The following is a 17,617-nucleotide window of genomic DNA, read 5'->3' on the forward strand; positions in this document are numbered from 1 at the left end:
ACATCAACAGGTTCAAAAATCCCAGGCCCCACAGCTGTACTGGCTACAATAAAATAACTAGTACTCAAAATATATCAACAAAATGTCTTCCATGAAGCCTCCTGATATAACATTACCTTCTGTGTCAGAGAATGAAGTGTCCTGTTGTCAAGAACAGCTGTTTTAGGTGCAGATGTCAAACTCCCATGATGTGTCCCCCAGCTCACAGCAGAAGCAAAGCTTTCTGAGTGTATCAGTGTCTGGGTACCTCCAGGAAGGTTTCAGCACTCTGCCACCCTTGCTCAGAACTGACTCAAGCCCATTAAGGTAAACTAGTTTTAAGCAGATTTTTGTCTTGGCTTGAGCAAAACAGTGCTCACATTCCTTCACCAACTCCCATAAAAACTGGGCACTTCTGCTAAAGATTTATGGTGAAGGACAGGCCCTCCCCTGAGATACCTGCACAAGTGTTTCCTGTAACCACCACTAGTCATTTGTAGTCATTCACACAGCTCAAGTCACACTTTATTTTGATGCTTTAGGATTATAAAATATAAATTTCCACCCTTGATTTATCGCTAATTTGTGAGATCAGAATCCAAATGAGACATTAGACAAGCACATTAGGGCAAAGCCTAGCTGTTAAGAAATGGCTATTAGAGATTACCTTTAAAATATATTTTACAGCAGCTATGCTCATCTTGTTGTTGAATAATCAATGGCTGCACCTCTGTGTTAAATTTATTAGCATATCTACAAGGTGCAAGTGAACTTTCATTATAGAAAAATGTACTGATGGCTATTTTCAAATTAAGAATAATCACATGGTGAGATATATTAAGCAGAATGAAATTGATATCAGCACTAATGTGTCACATACACTGATATTGGGTTTTCCATTAGAAAGTATATTTCTTTGCTGTTGGTTGAGATTTTTTTTAAACACACTAAATTGACTGAAAGCATATGCATTTCTGTGGGTCCTAATAAATGATAAAATCTCCCCTAGTCAACGTAATTCTTGACTTTGATTGTTTGCAAATAAACTATACACAACTGAATCAGAAAATCAGGAATTTTGTGCTATTCCTGACAGACAAAAATGTATTGTGACTAAGTCAACATATTCTACCATAGGCACAAATGTGCAAGTTCACTTTAATAATTGAGGGCTTAATTGAAATTGTTCAGATTAAAGGCTAAGGAATAAAGCAATCCTGTCAATTGTTTGCTGTTAATAATGACTAATGTTTACCATGGAAGTGTAATACACTGAATGGAGATGTGTTTCTCATCAGATTCTGCTTAAAAACTCGGCCTGTCTCTTGCAAGAAAGTGCTTATAAAGAATGGCCACACCAGTGTGTCTCTTGTCCCATTCCAGCAACCCCCTGGGCTGTGCATGGCATCCTTCTGTGTGCATTCTTAGCCTCTCATGTCCAGGAATGGGATAGTGTGGCTCACATGCCAGCACTATCCCAAGCATGGTTCCCAACAGCCATATCCAAAGGCCAGTGGAAAGGGGTCCCTCAGCTGCTGTGTTGAGCCCCCTGCACAGGCAGGCAGCCTTACCTCACCCATGGACCCCTGGCAGGGCAGGGCTCTGGACATGAATCCCAGGATGGATCCATTTAACAACCTGGCCGTGGTGTCTGAGTTACCTTGGTGGCCAGACAAGGGCATGTCCTTTCCAGTCCCTTCAAGCAGCTAGGACAAGGAAGTATCCTAGAGGAACTCCCAGATACATTTTCACATCAACAGGCAGGAGGTTTCTCAGTGGGCTTAGTAAGGAACAGCTTTGTGATGTGTGTCAGAGCTGGTCTGAAGGGATGCAAATAACTGTCAATGGTCAGATTCCTCCTTCTCCAGTTTTGTTGCAAGGCAGTGGTTCTTCCACACTTTGAGGAAGTGTGGACTAGACTTCAGAGTGCACTCTCTGACAGCAGCCTCTCTCCCTTGCTGCTTGCAAGTGACAACAGGAAAGCAGCAGGATCCAGGACACTCTGTATGTTTCCTACTTGTGCAGATTAAAGATGTCTTTCTTTGGTGTTTTTACAGCATCTAGCACCATGAGATCTCACCTCACAGACCATGACCCCAGATCTGTGGACGTGTAACTCAAGGACATGTTGATCCTTGAGCTGAGGTTCATGCAAGTGTTGTGACTTGCACCATTTCCATTGCAGGGACCATGTCCTGAGAGCCTGAAGGCATTTCATCTAGAAAGACTCTGATTGTCAGTCTTGTATGATGGCTACCATGACATTTTCTACTGTAGTCAGTGATGCCAAGCTGATCTTCACAAAAAACCTTGAACTGAGAGCACTCAAAAGACACAGGAAGACATGCAACTCCTTGTGGGCATTGAGGTTGCTGAGATAATGCTGGATACAGGATTCATCAGGAGGCAAGCTCTGCTGGCAATTTCTCTGGCCTGTGGATGTCAGTGTTGTATAGTGGGGCAGGAGGATGTCAACATATCCCAAGGAATATTGAGAGGATGTCAAAATATCTCGAGACATTGCAGAAGCCAGAAGCCTCGTGCACACACATCTATCATGGCTGACATGAGTGCCAATATCATGGAGAGTGACAAAGGAGAGCAAGGAGTGTTCATAGTGACCCATGCAATCAGGCTGAAGACCAGGAAGCTCCTGTAGGGGAGCATCTTGTGAAGCCATGCCCCATTAATGCACAGTGAGTGTAACAGGGCACAGTGTTCTGAAATCTGAGATGGAGTTTGTGGTAGAAGGAATAATGTAGGAGAATGGAGGCTTTCCAGATCTTTTTTGTACAGGCCACACTGTGGATGGTCTTGCAAAAGGCCATCCCTGGGAGTGATCTAACAGAGAAGTACAGAGGCACCAGCAGCATCTGAATTCTCTGAACAGATTTGGTGCTGGGCCTGACACAAGGATCGGAAAGCTGGTTCAGTGCTCAAGTACAAAGGGCTCTAATATCAATATAAAAATGCTGTGGTGGGAGAATAAATGTTATCTGAGGGGTATGGCTGACCCTGCCCTGTCAGGCACTCCTGAAACCATCTCTGCAGGCAGGAGAACTCTTGTACTTGGCTCTGCCTTGGGAAGACAGTTCATTTCTCACACTATTTTTTTTTAGTCTGTTAATGAAAGTGCTTTCCTAGGGTGCAAAAAGTACAAGGCAACAGGACATAATAACATGTATTAGCAGCCTCTGATATTAATAGTACAGATTGTCACATGATATGACAGTGATTAAAGTGGGCATGGATGGAGGTCTCCCTTTCTTCTGGGAGGCACTGTTCCTCTTTACAAACAGAAAATAAACACAGCCCTTCCAGAGCATAAATGCCAATAACTGTGAAATTTTGATTAAATAATAGATATGTGTTCAGAAGGACTTTTTATAGTATGTGATTAAGAAAGATAACTAGACATCCTTACAGCTATAATGATAATAATTACTGCAATGTATAAAGTGCAGAATATGACACTGGAAAGGCCACTATTAACCTTTCCAAGGGTTATTTTTGTTGTGGTTTTGACACCATGGACAGCAGTGTTCAGAGAACTAAATAAAACTATAGCTGTGACAGTTCTTTCCAGGCATTCTCTGGTATGTTAAAAAGGAGGTGTAGAGGGGAGTGAAATACCTTCTATTCAAAACAGATGTTTGTTTAATATCTAACATCTATGTAGTCTTAGAAAAACTGTTTTGCTGAGATTTCTGCAACTCTTGGTAGTTCAGAAAACTGACAACAGTGTTTCCCTGCTTAAAATAAGCTATAAATAACAGCTCCATGCCCCAGACCAAAGGCTTTTTTACTCCTAGCAAGCAAATTTGCTGTCTCTAAAGTGTGATGTCACGTTGTCCAGCAGATCACATCCATTATCGGGTAATGCTAATCTGTGAATTCCATGTTATGACATCTCTGTGCCTTGCAGCTCTGGTGGAGAATTACAGGCCAAACACCACTGTTCATAAAAAATGAATTGCTATTTTAGATCTTACCAGAATTACTTGGTGTGGAAGGGCTGGGTAAGTAGGTTGGGAAAGGCAGAAGAGATTGTCTGTGATGGCATCAGGTTTTCCAGTAATAAAAGGGAGAGTGGATAAATTCCAGGAGTCTAAACATGAGTCAAAGCAGAACATGTGAATAGAATGAATGAGTAATATTGGTACAAATCCCCTCAAAATTCTAATAACTGGAAAAAGGGGAGCTGGCTCTGGAGCTTTGTAATTCACCTATCTGTAATAGAGTCTGATCTCTATACATCAGTCAAGCTTGCAAACACATCACTGATGTTCAGTTCTGCCTTCTACATTAAAAAAAAGTCCCTATTAGTCAGAGTCTCCACAGCTGCAAAAATTATTTTGTATGAAGGCAAGAGGATGCCATTATTTTAAATGATGGCATTGCAGTGTAATAGAGGGTGTGAAAGGAGGCTGTAAATTCTGGGTCACTGCTCTCTGTGGAGGCCTGCAAATAACATAAGCAATCCAGTTGTCCAAGCTGCTCGGGATGCTGTTTTTTAAACACATTAATTAAATCATATTGAAGTAAATTCAGCTAAGCCAAGATTTCTTCAACAATTTATTATTGAAAACACAATTAGCTGGAGGCATTTGGAGGAGTTTTGTGAAATCAAAGGCTGCACTGCAACTGAGAGTAAGTTCTCCAACCATCAAGTCATTAATAGCAGAAAATGGACATGCTGCTGCAAGGCACCAAATCAGAAGTAAATATATGGAACTTATTTCTGTGATTTCAAGAACAAATTCTGTATGTTAGAATATTTTCAAGCTGCTGTTACCACTTCCCTAACTTCGTTCATAAAGCAGAAACTCAGACCCCCTTATACCCAAAATTGTTGGTCTTTGGGGTAGATTAAGGTATTCATGGGTACAGCTATTGGGTTCAAAATCTTTTTTGGCAACAGAACTGATTTTTCAGGATCAGTTTCCTGACTCTAATTTCTCTCAATTTCACTATGATTTCTCATGTAACTCACATTCTTCATTTTGCTGGATGCATCAAAAATATCTGTTACTGGAATAAGGGCATGTTATCCAAAATCAGACCACGAGAAAGAAACCTCCATGCCACCCTGGGAACCATGTACTCTGGCAGCATGACTTCTCTGTGAAAGGAGCTGAGAGTTCAGTCCACAATAGCTGCTGAAGGGAGCAAATAGCAGAGGCAGCAAAATGTTCTTTAACCAGCAGAGCAGGGCCTGACACTCTCTGCAGGAGAGAGTAGCTGCATAGGCACTAAGGAAAAGCAGTTTTGCATTAAATATCTGTGGGTAGTGAGGACTGAAGCCACCATTCCCATGTTAAGGCTGTAAGAGTGCTCCAAATATCCATAGTCCCATCAAACTTTTGTCCTAATAAGAAAAAAAATTAAACTCAACTGACCCTAAGTATCCAAACCTAATTCCTTCCATTCATACAGCTGATAATGTAAAGGAAATCTTGTACATGTAGACATGGATCCTACTTCATTTAAAGTTGTGGATTCTCTTCTGTGCTTCTTCCTTTCCTGTATTACATTGAAAATTGAGGTAACAGGATTAAGGAATTTTGCCTTCCCACCTTCAGAAGCTCTTAAATGAATCAACCCAGAAGAAAAACATGTTCAGTACTTTACTTGCAAGTCCTACTGACTTTCACTGCTATTTGCTTTCAAAATAGATGTAGAAATGCTAATGGAATTTAAGGAACTCATAAGACTGCCTCAAATGCCTGAGTAGGAAGTACTAGGAAGTCACACGCAAGGCCTGATAAAGCTACATTTATTTAATTATTTTGTTGATGTGCTAAGTTCTGTTATTGAATCCCAGCTTAGCATCAGCTTTGGGGTCATAACATTGCAGGATTTATCTTAGTCTGATTTGCCCAGGAAATTTAAGTTAAGATGTTCTACAAATTTGTGTTTGAGGGCTCATTCCTCTTTATGACATGGCAACTTAGTGGTCAGTTTCAAGAAAAAGTACTTAAAAGGTCCTGTCGACTATACTAACTCTCAATGAGTTCTGTGGAAACAGTTGATCAGAGGGAGGAACAACACTCTTTCATATTCCAACAGGACATACCAGGACAGTGCCCCCACCAAAGGACAGACACACTCTACTGCCATGAGTGTGTGGGCTCCCCTGGCTGGTTTGGGTTATGCTGTGGGAATCTCTGACACTCTCAATTCTCAGGTTAGGTGGTTTATCACATTTAGCAGCCCCCTGCTACTGCCCAGGTACTTCCCTGTAATTTATACATGGCATCAGGATGAAGCAGGCAAAGACATCAATATCTGAAAGTACAGATCCTGTTACCAAACAGAGGAAAAGGATATATTAACCTTTAAAAGTCCAAAAAGTATATATTATATACTTATAATATATAAGTCCAAAAAGGATATATTAACCTTTAAAAGTCCTGCAGAAGCATGGGGTCCTATAGAATGCACCATGGATGTGGAAAGTTATGAATTACATATTTTAGCACACACACATACATGTGACTTGTTTTGCAATCACTGATGGTGATAATTGCATTAGGCACTTATGAAATGGCCCTCACCAAACCATCCATGCCCATTTGCAGAGGAGCCTCACAGCCCTCAGACAATACCAGGCACATTTAGGAGCCAGCTGAAGTAAGCTGAACAAGCTGGATGTATGGCAAGATTTGGTTACAGAGCTCTTCTGAATTTCACTGCTCACACACCCATAAGGTGCCTGACAAAGCATTTTTGATATTTCACAATGGATGGATCATTTTTCATACATATAATAAACACATGGAGACTGCTCTGATCTCTGAGAGTGAAACATCCAATAAGTAGTTCAGAAACTTCTAAGAGCACATATATAAACTTTAGGCAGCCCCATAAAAAGCAAAGCCTGAGCAATAAAGAGTAAAAATTAGTCTGGAATTATTTTCATGTCCTCACTGGTCTCAATTGTGACCCCCTGGAAGCTGATAGGAATATTGTCACTGGCAGTACTGAAACATGAGGAGACCTCAAGCTGCTCTTGAAATATTACTACTGATTTCCTGATGTGAACTCCCTGACTTCACAGACAGCAGTGGAATTTGGTCATGTGTGTTTAAGCTGCATTTAATATTTCTAAATGTGAGACACATCTAGAAAACAATACATCCACATATGTACATACAGGTATGGATCTCAATTAGTAATGGAAAAAATTTGGCTTTTGGCAAAGTTCAGCATGGTAAGACTTTTCTGTCTCCTTTATCAAATGCTAAAATGCCCACATAAAATGCATCAGTTTATGCCAGGATGTGGCATTACCAAGACATTATACAGGTATTTTCCCTGGGCAAAAAATGGGGTGGAAGAGCAGCCATGTCTATTCTTTGCTACTCCTCAGGTCAAATTTCAACCCCTGAGTGTGTTGTGCTGACAGCACTGTTGTTAGAAAGACGACTGTAACAGGATTTCCATGTTTAGTGGAAAAGCTTTCTGTTATCTAATTCCAAAAGTTTAAGACCTCAAGATCCAAATAACCAGATGAGCACTAGTGTGTGTGAAGCATGTACGTGATATGTAAAATAATTTGGGCAATATTTTATTGCTAGAAAAGTGTTGTGGTTTAACCCCAACTGGCAAAAAAAGCATCTGCTTGCTCACCTACCCTCATCCTGCTGAGAGGAAAAGTGAGAAAACTCAGGGGTTGAAATAAGAGCAGTTAAAGAATAGAAATAAATAATTATAATAGCAATAATAACAATATTAACCATAATGATAAAAATTAATTATACAGTATAATAAAATAATGATGTCATGAATAATAAAATAATCATAATGAGAAGGGAAATAAGACAGAGAGAAATAAAACCCAAGAAAGACAAGTGATGCACAGGAAAACAATTGGTCATCACCAACAGGCTGATGCCCAGACAGACCCTCAGCAGTAGCCCCCAGCCAGCCTTCCCTACAGTTTTGTTACTGAGCATGGCATCACTTGGTGTGGGACATTCTTGTGGCCAGTTTGGGTCAGCCATCACAGCTGTGTCCCCTCCCAGATCCCTGTGCACCCCTAGCCCACTTGCTGGGGAGATGAGAGGGAGAAAAGTCCTTGGCCCTGTGCAAGCTCTGCTCAGTGAGATCTAAAACATCCCCATATTATCAACTGTTTCCAGCACAAATCCATAGCACAGCCCCATGCCAGCATCTGTGAAGAAAATTAACTCTACCCCAGCCAAAACCATCACAAAAAGCAGCCTGAATTTCACAATTCCCTTGTGTGGACTCTAACAAAATTGTTAAAACACTATATTGTTGTAAAAAAGGCTATAACTGTTCATGAATTGTGAGCTTGCCAGCTTCAGGTGCCGAAGCCATCGATAGGACACCTGTCCCCTGCACACAGAAGCCACAGCACCCTGAGATCACAGCTGCTCTGGTACCCATGGCTTCCTTCTCACCCAACACACTCTGACAGGACACTTTGCACAGGTGCTCACAGGGTAGATGTGATATTAGACAGGATTTTTTAATGTATGTACAGGATATATTTCCTAATTTGTAGAGCAGAGTAAGCGCTCTCCCTTATGCTCATGGTTTGCATTTCTGATATCAGACAGTGAGCACTGCCTGGGAGTATTGCTGCAGCTTTTTAACAAAATTCAAACCGAAAACATTCAGTTCTGACAGAACTGAACTGAACAGAACTCCAGAACCACAGTTCTGAGTTAGTTGGGATACAGGCAGACCCCCAGAACACTTGAGTGTTTGCTTAGAGCAGTCCTGGACACTTGACTGTGTAACTCCAAAAATATCACATAGCATCAAACTGACTTAAAATTTCCATTGGGGACCTACTGCTCCCTTGTCTAAGATATTCATAACAAAACAACAACATCAACAACAACAAAACCCAACCCAAAAAAAGTCCTGCAGGGATGACTAAGTTGCATTACTTCTCCCAGAGGTATAACATATACAAATCAAATCAAAATATAAATCATTCCACCCTGTTGTGGGGTTTATGCACAGTTTCTTTTAATAAAATATGCAAATATTTTGCAGTAAATTGATTTCCCAGTTTCAGTTCTCTTATCTCCATATTTATTATTCATGATTCTTCTACTCCCCTACTTGAGCAGATAAAAAAGAGAAAAAAAAGGGGGAAAAAAGCTGTGTAGAGTTCACTTGCTTTTAGGAACTAGCTTTATTATTGTTATTATTAGCACAATTTTATACTCCTAGGAGTGAAAGATAAATGTAGATATTACTTCTAATCTCAACCAAAGCTAAGAGGTAATACAATGACACTCTTTAATGCAAATCACTGCAATAAATGACTACATAGCCCAAGTGTTCTGCTGCATTACAAATTGTAATGAAAGTTTGAATTGCTGAGCAAAATGACTGTTGTTTAACCTGTGACCAAGCTGGATGGTATCAGCTCTGTTGTTAAAGGTGTACACACCATGACTGTACAGGAAATAAACCCAAATATTTCAGATAGCCAAAGTTGTTGCCACATAGACTTTCTGATTAAAAAAAAAAAAAAAAGTGAATTGCTGGTCAGTTTTCTATTGCATTAGCTGATGTATTCAATTGCTGTTTTCCATCACTCTGTGGTTAACAAGTTCTGCAGCACAGAATCAAAACTGATCAAATGTGGGTGCACCCCTCTGGGTGCTGGTGGGGATGAAGGACAGAGAAATGGGGAATCAGCAAAGGTCAGGGCAGCAGAGCAGGCACAGCTCCTCTCATGCCAAGAGAAGGTCAAAGACAAAGTCAAGCAAAGGAAAAATGAGACTCCAAAACCAATGTTGGGTTTCACTCCTGTATGGAGAAGATTCTGTCACAGTACAGGTATAAATTATTACAAGCATATGCTCCAAGTAAGCTCCATTTTCCTGCTACTTTCAATTTAATTAGGTATAATGATTTCTTTCCATTAAGATCCTCAGTGGATTACAGGTCTCATTTTTAAAAATGTGTCTGAGGTTTAGCAATCCAATTGCTTTTTGAAGGATTTAAAAGTTTTATTACTTTAGAAATGAAGAATCAGACCTGTAAATATTCCAATAGGAATTACCATTGAGTAACAAGCCTTAGAGGAAAATAAAGATTTTTTTTTTACAGATATTCTAGGTTTGTTGGACTGGCTGAAGAATTAAACTACATTTTGTTCTGATAGTACATTGCTTTACAGGAGTTTGGGTGGCTATAACCATGAATTTTGATCTTTGTAGAAGCAATGTATTCATCTGAAAATTCCTCAGAAGAAAAATTCCCAGCAAAACCCTAAGGTGGGCTATTTGTGAGAAGAGGGTTCTGCAAGGTTTGGCCCAAAGCACTGAAGATCAAATTCTCTCTCAAGTCAAAGAAATTGTGTCAGCACAGAATCTGGCCTTAGGTACAAGCAGTGAAAAGAGCCTGCATTGCAACTGCATTGGCATTGCAAATCAGATGGGGAAAGAAGGAAAATTCACAGAAAGACCTTAGATTTCTTTCTAATTAATCCATTTCTCCTCTGCTAAAAAAAAGAAATGGTTTGTCTCTGCACTTCAGTATCACTTTTCACCGGGCATAAATCACTGCTTTAAATGTAATAACATCATTCAACTAACGTGATGATGTGAAAAGTTTCACTCCTGTCTCCAGAAAAGACTTGCAGGTTTACTCAACAGTAGAAAAATCCTCTTTGTAGGCTGAAACCAAGCTATTTTCTGTGGGCAGGTTTTTCAATGTTTACTTTCTTGACAAGCAAATAAGATGGTTTTTCATCAGAGAACCTGACACATTATTAGAAATTATGATTGGCCATCTGCTTGCTCTCTTCAGTCTCACTCACAGTGCTCCCAAGGTTTGTCTTCTCTGCTTTGGTGCATGCCAGGACCCAAAGCAGAGGTCAGGCATGGCAATGGGTCAGGGTGGGAGGGGAATTTCTGCATTTCTTACTGCAGTCAGCTATTACTCACTGCTGCTTGCTTACACCCAGTGCAGTACTTTTTTTTATTATTATTTTATTAAGATGTAAATTAAATCTAAAAAACTCCGAGAAAGAAAAGTCTGCTTGAAAAAGTTTGTTCATGTTGCAGAGTATTATCTGTAAGTCCTCCAGCTAGGCTAAAAGCCTATCCCACTGCTCCTTGGGATTTCTAGTGAATTAATAATGTCACTGATGAATATTCAAAAGTAGGCAGCTATTGTGCCTCCAAGCACATAATTAATTATTCATTACACATTTTTATTCACTGAATTAAAAAACACAGGGTGCTCTGGGAAATGAAGTGTAGTTCACTGCAGGGGCATGAAATTCTACACTGCCCCTTTAAGGATTATTACTCTGTATTTATAGTTGCCAGGGCAACATAAATGCCGGGCAATTAGATCATGGGTTGTCCCCGAAGACTGATGGGATAATAAGCAGTAGTCAAGTATTAAGTTGACCCAGTAAATGTCCCACATGAATAAACCTGGGCTAGGACCACAGCTGGCATCTTTCAAATAAAACTTTTACATTAATATAGTTTAAAAGGTGTATTTATCCGGGAATTGAGCATGCATCCACAGTGGGAAGGCTGCAGAGAGGACTAATACCACTTCCCAGTGGTGGTCCACGGGCTTTGTTCCTTGGGCTGGGCTTTGTGCAAAGTTAGCAGCATATTCAGCCTCTCAAAAGCTCAGGAGTGGGGAGAGCCCCACATTTACCCCCTAAGAGCCAATGTTCTGTGTTGGTGGAAGGTATTTTATTCCTTACTTATTCTACAAAACTTACTAGCAGGGGAGAAAACTGGTTTGGTTCTGAGCTTTAAAAAACAGGTATTAAAATTTCATCAAAAAAATCTGAAAAAACAACCCTACAACTATTTAACTGAGTATGATTTTGCCTTAAAAACAGTTTAACTGAAACATAGCATCAAGATAACCCCTGTAAATTATTACCTGTGAGATGTGTTACCAGGGGCATTTTCCAGACAGTAAAGAGCAATCTAAAAATATGAAATTAAAAGGATCAGAGAGATTCCCCTAAACTACTTTTTTTTTTCCTCGTTTTTTCACAAATATAAGCTTCAAATTCTTGCTGGCAACTGGCCATCCCTTTTTTCACTGAATTAATTTTCTGTGAATCCTTCTCCACAAGCTCAGAAATTTATCTTTCTCTCAAAACTATTTTCAAGTTAAAAAAAACCCCACAAACGGTGGAGAACCCACACACATATATTATTCAATTTTTTTCCCCATTAATACTTGCTATATTAATATTTTTTTAAACTTAATTCTTTCCACTATTCCCACTGGTGACACGAGGTGATGGTTTTATTGTGCTTTTAGATCACTAATTTTGTAGAGAAAAATGGTAAATCATAGCTTATCTCTGCCTGCAGACACTTGGCCATGCTAAAGCATGAAATAGTTCTCAGTCAGAGATACAGTAATGCTTTCTATACTTTTGTAATACAGGGGGGGAAAAATTCCCAGGAAGTATTATACATCCCTCAGTGTAAGAGAAAAGACACATCTTATCAGTGAGTGTGTGTGTGCATAGATTTATCCTAACATATAGATACACATCACACTGCCCCAGAGAGCTGAATGCATTTGGTCATTCATTAAAATTATGGTTATATATAATGAAATGACTGGGTTTGTAGAGAAAATATTTTGAGGAAGAAAGTAAATGCTTAGACACAATTTTTCTGTGATAGTATTATTTGTCATAGATTTCAGCAGGCTATGCTTTTTTGCACTTAATTATTTGGGGCATAATTCTGGCTGGCAAGAAGGGGAAAGGAGAAAGGATGACATCCTAAAGGAGAAAAAGATGGACACCATAAAGAGCTGGGGGGACAAACATGCACAGGCTGCTTGGTCAGACACTGGGCAATGTGGGTTTGAGACAGGAGACTTACATGCTTAAAATTAAGCATGTGCTTAATTATTTTTATGGCATCAGATCCTGAGAGCTGAACAGCTTATCAGATCCCTCAGCCTGGTCACAGGTGTGGGTCACCTCTGTCATTTGGGATGGGAACACCATTCAGGTGCCCAGGAGATGTGGCAGGATTGCCCCAGCACAGCCCAAACCCTGAGCTGCAGGTTCAGGACACTCCTTCAAGGACATTCACCCTGTCAGGGCTCCCCTTCAGCACATTACACATCTGTGGGGAGAGCAAACCCTGGGAGATCACCTCTGCTGCTTTTACTGCTTACTGTTGAGTACTGAGTGCATTTCTCAATGACAAGTCAAAAGGTAAGTGGGAATATTTCTAGGTACAAAATATATTCATTTTCATACTTATAAATATGGATGTGGTTATATTTTATATATATGTGTACAGACACTAAAATGGGAAATGTCTAGTGCAAATTAATTCTTTTGCATTTGTGGATTTGAAATATCAGCAAAATATCATTTCTAGCAATTATTTTTAACTACAGGTAAATGATAGAGGACTGGCTGCTTCAGCAGCTTGTATCTGTTTATTAATTACAATAATGCAAAAAATTGACAAAAACAATTGAGATTTCTTTCATGGCATTGTGAATCTCAGGACAATATCCTGCAGAATTAGTCAGTAATTCTCCACTTGGACATAGTCCATGAGAAATCTGACAGAAATCAGCTGCAATGGATGCTTCTGCAGCATTCTGCTCTGGCCTGCCATTGCAGGGCCATACAAAACAATAAGAAGTTCATGGGAAATCTCTGTCTTACTTAACAGTTAGAAAAATTAAGAACTGTCCTAGTCTGCAAGACCTAGCAAGAAAAACAGCATGATCAAATAGAGATGTTGATTTTGCTAAAAGGAGCACACTATCCAAAGTTCAAAGTAGGCTCATGTGGAGATCATCAATCTATATTATAGCAGCACCAAAGAGATGTGATTTACAAGGCTGCAGCTTTGGCCAGAGAGGTTAAAACTAGTGATCTCCCAAAAGTTACACTTTAGCCTCATGACCTGGCAGATCTCCCCACAAAGTCCCAACAAGTTCAGCCCCAAACAAGGAGACATTTTCACCACTATTTCTAGATGTGCTCAAAGAAGGGATGGGTTTTATGGATAACACTTCACTGCTGGTGAAACACATCGATGGACATTGAGTTCCCTTGGTAACTCAGCTCAAGACAAATTCCTTGGCATTCACATTTGTGCATCAGAAAGAAAGTCCTCTTTCAAGGCTGACATATCCATTCTTTGGTCCTTCTCCCATAGCAGTGCACCTGTATTTATGGCAAAGTAAATGTTTATAATGCAAAAAATATGACAAACTCATTGAGGAAACAAGGAGACTCCTTTGTTTTGTGTCCCTGCTTTCCTGGTGTTTTGTCACTAAGTTTGTCAGCTGTATGACACTGGAGCAAAAGCTCCTTAAAATAGTCAGGCTATCTTTGGCTTCTCTAGGAAGTACTGGGCACACATGAAGAGCTCTGTATCAGGGTTAAAAGGAGAAGAACAACACTATCAAACTAACACAATAAAGTGAAATTTCTAGTACTAACGTTTTATTCCTAAAAGAGGAAAATTGCCCACGCTAACTGGAAGTATCTGTGTAGTAATTAGCTCTCAGTGGCTCAGAGCTAACAGAGCTGGAACCTTTGCAAGGTGCTGCACTTCAGTGTGGACACAGGAGCGCATCTGGAGATACCAGCACCATGGGCCACTGCACAGCATCAACCTGACTCAAAGGATTCATCAAAGGTCATGGGGGAGAAAAGGGACAAAGCCAGGATAGGAAACACAGATTTCATAAATCCTGGTCCTGTGTTTAATTCCTCTGTCCCTTGAAGGAGTTTGAGAATTTAAATGGACGGGTTATTGTGGGGTGATGTGTGGGCAGATTTGCTCCATTGAAGATAATTTTGATTTATGAAGGAGTTGTTGACACTGAGAAAATCACATCCCACAGTCACTGTGTTATATGGGTTAAAGCAAAAATGGTTCTGGAGATGCACATTTTCCTTCTAGGGCATCCACAGGGCAGCATAAAGGGGGCAGAGGATAGAAGGAACAGGAGGAAAGACTGAACTAAGAAACAGGTAAATTGTGCTCTACTAAAACAGCATTACAAAAATTATCAGGAAGGTATATCTAATTCCAGGCAATGTAGAGCAGTCAACTTAGTTCATATAGTTGAACAGGATCACTTGATGAAATATTCCTCAGAAGTGTCTATTATATGATTTAACAGATCTAGTTTTGTACAATCTTATATCTAAATATATAGAGATATATGTGTGCATGTATCTCTACAGAGAGAATAATAAAAGAAATTTTTAACCATCTGTTTCAAGCAATGCATCTGTATTAGACAGTGGCAAAATGAAGGGGGAGAGAAGAAAAGAATGGGAAAAGAAATTTTTATCTCCCTCAACTCCCAATCTTTAATTACAATACACAGGTAAATAAGGAGACAGGCAGACGAGCAGGCAGAAGGGCACAGATAAAAGGCCATGTATGTTCAAAGGAAACATAATTACCTGCTATTCCCTTGCTCTCTGGAAAAAAGTTCAGAGTTTCAATACTGACAGAAGCTAAAAATTGATCCACAGAAAAATGTTCACTTCACTAGAGGCTGCAAAAGAGCCTTAGCAACTGACACAGAGGAAAGTTGTTCTGAATTCCTTCAGGCAGGTTGGAAGGCAGCTCCGACTTGAATAACGCAAGAGGCCTTTGAGGCATACAGATGCCCTCCTTTCTGAAAAGTTTTTCTTGGAAAGCAAACTTCCTCCTTCTCAACTCACACTTGGCAGAGAGGATTGCAGTCCAGACTTGCTGTGCACATTATTTCCTTCCAGTATCAGTGGACACAGCTCAACAAAAGTTAACAGCTCTTTCCTGCTTAGAGCTTTTTATACCAAACACAAGTAGTCACCCAACCTGCCCCTTCTCCCCTTCCATTCTTCTATATCTCTATTTTCTGGCCATGCTAACTAAATTTTCCTTCTCTACTTTGCCTTTGGATGAACTCAGCCTGGGAAAATCAAATATTTATTCCTTTCCAAGACCTGTCCCCTGGTAACGTGAAGGATGCAATACATCTGGAGGTGAACAGACCACAAACTTTCATCTCTGCAGTGTAACATGTGGTATTAATCCTTCTGTCCCCTCCCCTTAAATATCTCTATGGGGCAAGGAATAGCTATTTCTCCATGTTTCAACAATGCCCAGCAAGATGAAATCCCAAATGAATCTTTGGGCATTGATGGACCCAGGCTTGGGACAGAGCATGCAGTCAGCAGGGCTCTGCTAGCCTTGCATGTGCTCCTGTTGCTCCTCCTCTGCTCCAGCTCAGCACCAAGCTTCTCCTACTTGTTTTCAATGTTCAGGGACAACTTCCACAAGGCAGTATTAGAGATTCTTCTCCGTCATCATCTTCAGCCATGTCCATATTTTCTTTAGAGCAATAATTAAAACAACATATTCAGCAGCTGGGTTATTTTTTCCCTAGATTTAATCTGTTCAGGCTCTGATTTACATATTAAAAGCACTAATTAGCCCCTCAGAGTGTCTGAGCACGGATAGTGCAATAACTGGTCATGTAGTCACTAGAGACCACTCCCTAGTGCTTTTGGTAAGATTTCATGTATACAGCCTGAGTCTCTGGATGGCAGGGATGGCCATGTGTAGAGGGTTGTCTGCTTTGTTTCACAGCATTGAGGGACCGGAGTGCCGGATTGCTTCATTCTTGCATTTTTTCTTCTCTTTGAAGTGTTGTGTTTGATCTGTCTGCCTGTCTGTCAGGTTTTCCCCCTCCCCCATTCCCCGTTGCGTCATGTGCGAGAGCACGGACCGCCTTTGGCCAATGCTGGTGCAGAAAATTCCAATCCAATCAAAGGCACAATGGCCTTTTCTCTCTGCTCAGATGCAGCATTCAAATAAACAAGAACTGCGCATTCAAAAAGAAAAAAAAATTCAATAACCCTCTGAGCCATTCTTCTGGCTAAGGATATTCGAAGGAATCGTTTAATTTTCTTTGCATGTTTAGAAGTCACCTACAAAATTGCTCAGTGGTCTGGAAGCAATGTTGCATAGCCCCAGGTGAGAGGCCTGAGACTGAATCCTGATTGAGCTTGTTTCCAAAGCTGCCAGAAGCTATGAAGCCTCCAGGGTGGGAAGAAAGGCTCTCCAAACCCAACTAACAGAGTTTTGATACTCAGCTTCTTCCTGGAAATGTGTAAAGGCAAGAGGAGCATCTCATCCCCAGCAATGACTGTGAATAACCCATGTTTTGGGAGATGCAGAAGGTCCCATCACTCTGGAAAAGGTATAGGGCTTTTTCCTCACATGCAATGCCATGAAATGAACTTGATGCTTTTTTTTGGGCACTGGGAGCTGGTATCACCACACAGCACTGAGCTGCATTGCCTTGCAGCACCTGGCCCCTTGGAGGGATGTTTGCACCATGTTCCATCAGTAAATTCCTTTGGGGAAACACAACAGAGCAATTGGGCACCAGGCAGGGGCACTTCTCCCTCTTCTGAAGAAGATATGCCATGGATCAAAGTGGGTTTTTGAACCAAAGCTGGGGAGGAAACAAGAATGAACCACCTGAACCAGTGCCAAGGGGCTCAAGTGGAGATAAAATTCTCTCCATTGCTCCATTCATGCATCTTAAATAATCTTACATGAGTATCCTAACTCCATCACCAGGCAAACCAGGCAAATGGTTT

This window comes from Zonotrichia leucophrys, chromosome 5 (assembly GCF_028769735.1).
Source record: "Zonotrichia leucophrys gambelii isolate GWCS_2022_RI chromosome 5, RI_Zleu_2.0, whole genome shotgun sequence".
Lineage (NCBI taxonomy): Eukaryota > Metazoa > Chordata > Aves > Passeriformes > Passerellidae > Zonotrichia > Zonotrichia leucophrys.